Raw genomic sequence first — 10,854 nt, 5'->3', positions numbered from 1 at the left:
CATCCCAGTATTTTATGGCAGAAAATAAAACTATGGGCTAAATCAGCATCCTGTAAAATAAGAATTTAACTTAACGCAGCCCCCTAAACAGTATTTTAGAGTTTACACAGATTGACCCCATTGCCCCACTTGTAGGCATCTCACTGAAACCTTCTTTTTCTTTAAAGAAAACAAGCGCCGAGTCGATTTTTTTACAGTCTATGGCGGCGAGTCATAATATTTTTTTGTGGTAATCAATGCACAACACATGCTGTTGACTGAGGTGGTTACTTCACCCAAAAATAAAAATGAATTGATGTGTTGACTGACCCACATTCATGTTTTCCAGCTTGTCTGCCTGTTCCTGTCATCAGCAGTAACTCTTCACAATGTTCTTCATCATCTTCATCGTCATCAAATTGTTCATTGGTGTGTTCAGCTGTGAATGTGGGTCATGTGACTCTCTCCTGGTACAAAGGAAACAGTTTATTGTCCAGCATCAGTGTGTCTGATCTCAGCATCAGTCTCTCTCTACCTCTGGAGGTGGAATATCAGGATAAAAACACCTACAGCTGTGTGCTGAACAATTCATTCGCTAACCAGACGAGACACCTGAACATCACTCAACTCTGTCCCACATGTGCATGTATGATGATCACTGATTCTTGAGATAAGGGACAAAACATGTCCTACACTCAAAAGCCCTCTTTATGTAAAAAAAATACATTCATCAAAATAAATATACTTAAAAAGTTACATCTAAAGGAAATGTGAATACTCAGGACATTCATTGCTTTTATTTTTAAATAATTTAAATTTAAATACATGCTATGTACTTGGAAATACATGTAATTTAGCCTGCCTTCAGCATGAGGTCACAATTCAAAATTGCCAAACAAAGTGATTAAAAATGCAATTTAAATTTGATTTGAAATTGTAGAGATCTGTAATATATCAATCTATTCAAAAAGTATGTCTTGAATTATATTTTCCATAAAAAAAAACACTTTTTTTTGCATTAACTCCATCAGGATTTTTTAAAATTCATAATTTTATATATTTGTATATTTTATACAAACAATGTTGAAGTCTCTGCAGTCACAGCTTTAATGTGTCAACTCCGCCATCTAGTTTATTTATTTAGAATTAGGGAATTTAGGAACTGGATTGGTCATAATCACCCTAACCCCCCCCCCAACTCTCAACTCAGTGGTGAGAATAATAAAGCATGTTGCAGTGCATTCTGGGTGCCACCAAACAAAACTCATCCATGGATCCCATCATGCATTGCTGCATGAATAAATTAATTAATTTCTCAATCATCACTCAATTAATTTCTCATTAACTTTAACACTGCTTCAGTGGGTAGAATAAAAATATGGCAGGACTTTTACTTTCTGACCCCTGGACTTTCCACTTCTGACCAAGGGTATGTTTCCCGAAAGTATCGTTAGCCAACTACTTTCATAAGTCCCATTGAACTCTATTGGTAACAATAAAACTTGCCTCTCTTTCAGAAACGGCTTGACTTACCCTTCTTTCTCAGGTTTGACATACCTCCCATTCTAAAACAGAAAACCCAGAGTTTCTGTAATTTCATGGTTAACATACTTACTGGTGGTTTCACAGACAAGGCTTAAGCTTCTGCCAGACCTTAAAATATGTCAGTGTCATTGTTTTGTTTCAAGATGCACATCAGTAATGTTTTTTCTAAGGCACATTTATAAAAGCTACATAAATACCCCAATTAAAATAAGGCCTAATCCTGGCTTTGTCAAAGCCCTGTCTGTGAAACTGGGCCTCAACAGAAACAGGCTCCAGGGCATAAGTTAAAATGATTATTCTGTGAAATTTTAGAAAACTGCTTTTGGACAATCATTTTTCCCCCCATCAGGACAGCAAATCTTTAATCAGCAAGTACAGTGAAAAAAAGCACACACAAAAAGCATAAAAAAACAAACATTAAAAGATCAGATAAAACCCTTAGCTGAATATTAAAATACATGTATATATAGCCTATATCCTCCTGACATCCAGCTATATGGAGTTTTGTCCTCTGTAGAGGACATTATATTTTAATGAATTTCTCTGAGACCTTAGATGTCACAGTTTTAAGTCTGGATGTCTTGTAAGGATCACATTCAGTGCTTTTCAGAGATACCAAATGTTTGGAAGTTTCACAATGACCATTCCCTCTCCCTGATCTTTAAATAGGGCAGTGGCGCCCCCAGAAAATTTTAATAGGGGTGGCCAGACGAGGCCACAGCAAATCTTGGGGTGGCCAAAAAAAAAAAAAAAAAAAAAATTATATATATATATATACACATACACACAGGGTACGATTTTTGGGGGGATGTTTTGAAAAAAAAAAAATTTGGTCTTTTTTTCCGCACACTTTCTTATTTTCTGACAGGAATGCAAAACCATAAAAAAACAATTTTGATCTTTTGAATAGAATACCGACAGACAAACTTCTACATTCAATCGCGTTTGCTCCCATTTATTTTAGACCACAGTGCATACACATACATACTTTTAGTCCCAAAGCGCGCACACAGAGAAATACACGTTTACCTCAGATTTCGTTAGAATATAACCAGGGCCCGTACGCAGTGTTTCATAATGGCCAAGGTCACAAAATGTATTTTGCTAGGGGGGTTCGGGGGCATGCTCCCCCGAGAAAATTTAGATTTCCCTGGTGTACACATGTGCATTTTAGGATGTTTTAAGGCCAACGAATTGGATAAATAGCTTTAAAACCATGTCAACACATTCATACATGCACGCACAATTTTGAGGTAGTTTTTAATTTCATATAATTCCATGACTTCATTTACAACAGAACAACGACCATCATTGCTCGTACTTTCTTTTGCGCTTTATTTAAGCTATAATAAAGTAATTATGCAATTCTCGGCTGATTGGCCGAGTCATGTTCATTTATATGCCTATATTATAATGTTATTTTTTTATTTCATCTATTTGATTAAGACAAGTGAACAGCTTGAGTAAGAATACATCAACATCTGGAGACATGGAGTGTGTCAGACATGATTTTGATCACTTCAATAAGTTTTGTTTTGTAGAAAGCCTTTCTTTAAAGTGAATTTCGTTTTGTAAAAATTGTATCTTAATTTTAATCAATGTTTCATCAACCAATTGCCTGGATTTAATAAATAAGAAGCAAAATATGTTCATGGATGCGCGGGCGCGATCACTTGCACTTGATCTGCAGCGCGACTTATAGACTAAATAAACTGAAACTCAGTGTATAGGCTGCTTGCCTCACAGACACGAGAAAAATATCAATAGAAAGCTTGAAATGTCTTCTTTTAAACTAAATAATTTAAAACGAAAAGAAATGGGCTACTCTCCGATTATGTAATCCGAATGAAAAGTGCATTCTGGACATCCTGCGAAGATGATGAGAGTCAGCAATGTCAACTTCATCTTTGCAGCCGACAATGATTAAATTAAGAAAAAACAATTAAAATGTCTCCTTGCTGTTTTTTTGTCAAATTCATAATCATTTCTTTTGCAGATTCTTTATGGCAAGCTTTATGTGTGCGCTTGAGTGCTATAAATGCTAATTATAAAGTTTATTCTCTCCAGTATTTAAGAACTTGAATGTGAATAATCAACTAATCAATGTGATTAGTCAACTAATGGCTTGAACACTAGTCGATGAGAAAAAAAACAACTTATTTCACATAGGCCTATTTTCTATCCAGCATGTCACAATGGGTATTCTGATTTGAGCTCGCGCCCCGCTCGCATTCTCTCTCTCTCTCTCTCTCTCTCACTCACACACACACACACACACACGGAACTTTGTGCGATTGCTTCGAAAATCTGCAGGCCGAAAAATCGTGTCGTATATCACCTCGTCCGTACGATTTTCAGATAAACTCACTCGTGACTGTTGTGCGTGGATATACGATCTTCCGACCATCAGAATTCGCACCGTGTACGCCCGCCTCTAGGCTACTCTGGTGGCGCCAATCAATCTACAATCTTTTTTGGTGGCATTTCATTTTCTTTCACTCCATGAACTTGTGAATTTACATTATGCATTTAAATTAATAGTACCCACTCCAGAATCATACTGGGGGTGGCCACAGGGGTGGCCAGAGTTTATACAGGGGTGGCCGTGGCCACCCCTGGCCACCCCTTGGGGGCGTCCCTGAAATAGGGCTGACATTAATTTAGTGATCAAATTTAACACCCTTATGAAAATATGATTTATTTATTTATTTTTTTTTATCATTTAAATCTGACTAATTTTCAAATTATTTGTCATAAATCAATATGTTAGGAAAATGTTATGGGGTTTCTAATCAAAATATGACTTTGTTACAAAACAGGACATTGATTTCACTGTTAGACATTTCTGTAATTTCCAATGGCCAAGCAGGGGAGATGGACCAACTGGGAGGCCCTGGAGAAGAAAAAGCTCAGCTGGCGTGACATCTTGCAGATGGAGGGAGCGCGGCTATGTTTTGTCATCAGAGCCACATACAACCTGCTACCCTCCCCTCAAAATCTGAAAGAGTGGTATGGAGAAGACCCTGCCTGTTCCCTGTGTCAAGTACCTGCATCCCTAAGGCACATTCTATCAGGGTGTACTACAAGTCTCACTCAAGGGCGCTATACTTGGCGGCAAAACCAAGTACTTCGAGAGCTGGCGTCAATACTAGAACAGAAGCGAACCACCATAAACAACCTCCCACAAACATTGGCAGGACAGGTCAAATTCACAAATTTCATACCAGCTGGCCAACATCAAGAGCATCGTACAACACCTAAGGATGCAAGCATCCTGCAGTCAGCATGGGATTGGAAATTGGAAGTTGACCTTGATACGAAGCTTGTGTTTCCCCCAGAAATAGTGGCTACAACACTCCGGCCAGACATGGTCCTGTGGTCTCAAACAACAAAGCTGGCATATGTTGTGGAATTAACAGTACCATGGGAGGATGGGGTTGAAGAAGCTTATGAGAGGAAAAAGAACAAATATTCAGATCTGGCAGCTGAAGCATCCCAGAACGGCTGGAAGATCAGCATCTTCCCAGTAGAGGTGGGATGCAGGGGATTTGTTGCAACATCTACCACCAGGTTGATGACAAAAATAGGGGTGAAGGGTCGTTCGTTCCAACAGGCCATTAAGTCCTTGTCAAGTGCTGCTGAAAAAAGCAGTAACTGGCTCTGGATCAAGCGTAAGGACCCTATCTGGGCAGCAAGGTAGAGACAGATGGTATGCGGTCAGGCTTAGGCCTGATTCAGGGAGAAGGACGCCTCTGCCATGCAGAGCCCATCAGGGAGATAGAGGGTATGGCATGGAGGGGGGTGTGCCTGGGACGCTGGGTACACCGTTGAGCCTTTAGTAGACATTGTGGGCTTCAATTAACGAAACGTCGATGAAGCAGGGTGCCCACCTGATGACCCCAATGACATACCTTACCCCTCTTCCTTTTTTTTTTTTTTTTCCTCACTCCATACTGACTGCTTCTATCAAGAGTTTCCTACTTAAGGGATTGAAACATCTAGTTCTATTAGCTTTACTACAGTTATTTACCATATATCACCCAGTATTATACTGCTAATTCTCTTTACAATATATAACTGTGATTCCCTTTGCATCATGGGAATTTTCTGTGACGTCAAACACCACATACAGCGATTTACTGTATTTTTTAAATTTGCAGTATACTACTGTATTTGCTGTAACGGCCTCTCTGGCACCATTCCGTCGTGTTTTTTTTATTTTTCTCTTTTTTGTACATTTGTTTTGACATGATTTGCCTTACACCGCTCGTCTACAACGCTAACAGCCCACGGACACACTGAAGCTACCGGACCTTTACAAAATGCAAACCTGTTTGTCCCTTGTGTCAGAAATAGCGCGAGCGCTTGGACTCGGAGTACCGTACATATAACGGGCCATCAGTAACGTTATCAGTAACTGTCTGGGATTTGTCGTGTCGCGCCGGAGCATTCAGTGCAAACAGTGATTGTAATGGGTTCTGTCTTTTGTTGGATCGCGTTGTTTGCGTCCGGAGAGACGGAACCAGTGCGGCAGCGCCACAGTCTGTGGCCGCCCGGTGTACCGATGCGATGCACCCTGTGAAGACTTATCCTGAGAGAGAGAGACCAGCGAGTAAGGTAATATATATATATATATATATATATATATATATATATATATATATATATATATACCACGGTAAACTGCGTTAACGTTTCATTTGATTTTGTTAGATTATGAAATTTAATATTTACTGCAATTTATGAATGCGTGTTTTAAAGGTCTCAACTGCAACAAAGCGCCGGTGACTGCTAGCAAGATTTCTGAGGTAAGCTGTACTTGAAATCATATTGTTACTTAAATTTCCTAACAAAAGCAATGTTTTCTGTCTATTTTTTTGTAATACTGGTTTAAAAGCATGCCACAAAGCCACAAAGTTCATTGTCATTGTCAGTATAGCTGAAGCACAGCTAATGCATCAGTCACTAGCATTGTTGAATTAGAAATATGTGAAGACTAGGTAGCATTCTAAATTTGCTAACGTTTTATCAAATAAGTGACTTTGCATCATGTCTAACATTTTATTTATTACATAGCAAATTAACCAATCAGAAGATGGACCATTTTCTATGTTCAGTCTCACCAGATTACATTTATCCTGGTAAGCACTGCAGTAAAACTCTCACTAAATCATTCATACAAAATCTAGCATTCTAAACAACTTTAGTTTATACTTTTGAATTATTTTGATCTTTTATTAGGCAGAAGACTCTCTACCATTGCAGTCCCAACTGACCAGGAAGGTCCTAATATCAGCGCACAGGTGGGTTAACTACTGTAGGGAGGAGAAAAATCATCACATAGTGATTTCTTGCATGCATCTTATTGTGTATTTATCTCAAACAGCTTCCCCTTCACTGCAGACAGGCTGAAATTGGCTAATTCGTCGATTGCAGTCTCTCTCTCTATGGATCTCAGCATTTTTGGACAGAATTTAGGATATGTAAGTATTACAATTTAATCTGGCATAATTTAATTTACAGTTCATCTGAAATTTTTGAATATGCTATTGACAAAAACATACTTATATATTAAGTTATCGTAAAAAAAAAAAGGTTTAAAAAAGGAGGTTAAAAATAATTTGACACTAATATGGAATTCTCTCTCTCTCTCTCATTCTCATGTGTTTATTTAGCGTCAGAGCCGGGATCTCCTCTGAAGGACTGAGTACATTTGTGTTCGTGCACACGCATACAGACCAGGAACATTCTGATGTTGTCAGTCAAGTTCTGAACTGGAACCAGTTTTGGGGAAGTTAATTTATTTCCAAAGTGTGTTGTCTTTTTAAAAAAAATGAATTTAGAGGAGAAAATTGAAAATAAGAAATGTTTCTTGAACAGTCTTCTTTCAAAAACATTAAGACACTGAAATACTTTTGGCCACCAGTGTACATTAATCAAATTTTGGAAATAGTGAATGATTTTGAAAGTGGGTTTATGTGCCATGTTACCTAATGAGATTGAGAAAAGAACTGTTTTGTCCTGTGTTGGACATTTCATTTTTGACTGCTTAAAAATGTATTTATATTTTGCAGTTTTATGAATGTAATTGTTGATATTTAATTATAATATTTTTTTTTGACAATAAGCTAAACAACCATTGACTTTACATCATTTTATGTTTTTTAACATAATGCGTGTAGTGAAGGACAACACAACACATAATGTGTTAATTTAACAAGTTTACACATCTTTGTGCTAACCTTTTTGACACATTTACTTTGTTAAAAACAATAACAGCTTAATGAGTTAAAATTAAAATTGTGTCCCTAAACTCTCCCATTAATGTGTAAATATTGTCATTTTTAACACATCCTTTCCAGCATTGGCAGACTGTTTTTTTTTTTTTTTTTTTTGTGATATATATGCAATGTTTTAAATAAAAAATAAAATGAAATTTTGCAATAATTTTGTCTGTTTGAATTGTATCTCAGTAGTACTTATGTAATTAATTCTATATAATATTATGAAATCTATATTCAGGACAAATAATTACAGTAGTGTACTGATTACCTGGGTTTTTTACAGTAATTGCACCGTATTACATAATTACAGTACCATGTAGTTACTGTAAAACTGAAATACAGTTATAGTACTGTAAATCTTAAAAACCCCTTGAAATGTCTAAAAGTGTTCATACATGTCCACTGTAGAGGACACCAGGACTTAAAGTATGTTTATTACGCATTTTGATAGACACAACAAGTGAATAGGAAAATAAATTATATTTTAATATTCCTATGAAATATTAGATATTATTATAAAAATCTTGCCAATTATTATTCCAGTTATTACAGTCCTTTTTTCATTATATATTGCCCCAAAAAAACACATGAATATGCAAATTAGATACAGTGGATACATTATATATAATGGGAAAACCCATTTATGGCCATTTTACACATATTGAATAAAGCATAATGGTATTTCAAATCATTCTGTTTGATCTTTCATATCGTATTTTTTTTTTTTTTTTTAGTCCTAGTATCCCCTACAGAGGGCAAAGCATAACATGAATATAATAACACTTTACAAAAACTTTCCCATTTTTTTCTTATTCTCTAAACAATGTGATGACATGAAAAAAAACCTAAATTCACAAAACTTATTTTCTTAAAAATAGCAATTGCATTCAAAAATGAATCTGTCTAACATTTGTTAACATTTCTTCTAAATGCATGAAGAGTGATTCTGACACACCCAGTGAATTTTTAATTTTCTCTATATAGATAGATATATTATCCATATATATTTTGAGCCATACAGTATCTATCCTCTGCTCCAACATTTCTACTTCTGATTGTTCATTTCACTCAGAAAAAAAAAAACAAAGATTATAGACTTTAACACAAAGAGCAATAGCATACACATAAGAACCCCAAATGTTAACATTAGACCATGCATGAACTGAAGAAACAGAGGGCTTAAATAAATATACACTAAGGATGATAATCAATGGAACAGGTAAGGACTAATCAGAAACCATAGTAACAAACGAGAATTTAGACAATAATAATGGCTGCATCTGAAAAATCTTAAATGCCGCCTTTGAAGGATGCATTCCAAGGAAGGCAAAGGCACGTCCGAATCCGATGTTAGCTTCAATTCCTGTCTCCTGTGATACCTTCATTTGATCGATTTTTGAAGGCACCATAGATGCATCCTTTACTGCCTTTGAAATCCCACAATCCTATGCGTTCCATTCCGTGACATTTGAGCCAGAAAAAAAAATGGCGTCTGAAAGTTTATGTGAAAGCAGAGCTGTGGCCCTCCAGGAATTGAGTTTGAGACAACTGTACTAAAGTCAAAAAAAAAAAAAAAAATATTTTTGTTGACTGTCACCATTGTTGAGGTTAAATATAAAACAAAATTAACATGACCATGACAATGTAGTGATATTAAGTTTTGCACAAGTTGTACACAATTACCAACATATCATACACAAACACCAAAAATACTGTTATAACGCTGAAGAAAAGGACCAGGAGAAAACATATGATCTGTGAAGAAAATGCAGACATAATTTATGCATTGATAATTATTATAAAATTGTTACAATAGTAAAGAAGAACAGTGGCTATAAAAACCTTTTAAATAAGGTTAAGGATAGAATTACTTTTACATACAATTTCATGAAAAATAAATATAGAAAAACAGGACAGTTTATGACACTTACCTTTGAATCAACAATCCATTGAAGAGTCTGGTTTCGTAGTCGAGCCTCTGTGCGCGCATCCGTTCCAATGGGTTTACACCATTTTGTTTGCAGCTCATTATCATAAACATACACTCCATTCCATTTTGTGTAGTAACAGGCAAAATAGTCACCATCATAGAGCAAGAGCAGCATCCAAACCACAACTGGAGTCAGGCAATGCAGGAATGATTTAAGACCATCACAGAGACTACTTGATTTAAACGGCCTTAAAGTGAGAAACATTAACATAAAAACAAAACAAGCAGGTGCACAGCAGATGAGCAATGACAGTACAGCATTTTCCGCAATTTTGCATGGGCATAAAAATTGGACATCAATCAGTGCCTCTAATCCAAATAACAAAAAGCTCAATGGAAAAGAGGTGAAAACAGCAGTTGCAGTCAGCTGGTCCTTAAAGTGCTTTGAAAGGTTTTGTAGCAAAGACATCTTCTTAGGGCCAGACAACAAACACCACAGGTTTTTTTTTTTTTTTTTGCTGTGGAAATGAAGAGTTGGTTAGTAGATTGAATAATAATCATTAACAGCCAGTTATCAAAATAGTAGGCTACATTTTATTAGGCTTTTATTTTATGTATGAAATATATAAAAAAAACAATTTCAAAGCAGTGACGTATGACCTGAATTTGGTGACAGTACAGTGTTACAGTGAAGTTATTGAGTATTTTTCATAATATAAAATGAGCAAAAGGGTTTTAGGTTTTGCGCTTTTCAAACGGTCCCTTCAGACTTGTCTCCGCCACTTGCTCATAGAGACCAATTTATATTATAAAGCACATTTGAGGAAAATTGGGTTGTTGTTGCACGTTGTCTAGGTTACTATGATACGATGGAAGTGGCTGCATTTGAGTTTTGACAATGTTTAGCTCAGGAGTTATTGATCTGGGAAGCTCGAATCTGTGAATATATTGGCAACTTTACTGAACTGCTTGACATAAGCACTGACTGCATTTCTTTATATCTAAGTCAAACTCTTTTCAAAGTTCAAACTCTAAGAGCTGCGCATTATTTGTCCATTTGTTATAACCATCACCACATGCTCATCTTTTCTCTTTACTTGTCTGGTTGTTATAACT

General features: G+C 36.2%; 2 long non-coding RNA genes across 2 annotated transcripts in view; both read left to right on the top strand.

Annotated features, from left to right (window-relative positions):
- LOC125271632 overlaps positions 1 to 10,854 on the top strand; it is a 37,752-nt gene that overhangs the window by 18,271 nt on the left and 8,627 nt on the right. The gene's annotated exons all lie outside the window — the stretch shown is intronic.
- On the top strand, positions 1,295 to 7,890 carry LOC125271631. Its single transcript, XR_007185671.1, has 5 exons — positions 1,295 to 6,332; positions 6,601 to 6,665; positions 6,766 to 6,827; positions 6,911 to 7,007; positions 7,200 to 7,890. It is a non-coding gene; the product is annotated as an uncharacterized LOC125271631 (long non-coding RNA).

This window comes from Megalobrama amblycephala, linkage group LG7, assembly GCF_018812025.1.
Source record: "Megalobrama amblycephala isolate DHTTF-2021 linkage group LG7, ASM1881202v1, whole genome shotgun sequence".
NCBI classification, from domain to species: Eukaryota; Metazoa; Chordata; class Actinopteri; order Cypriniformes; family Xenocyprididae; genus Megalobrama; species Megalobrama amblycephala.
This window is presented reverse-complemented; position numbering and strand designations above follow the sequence as displayed.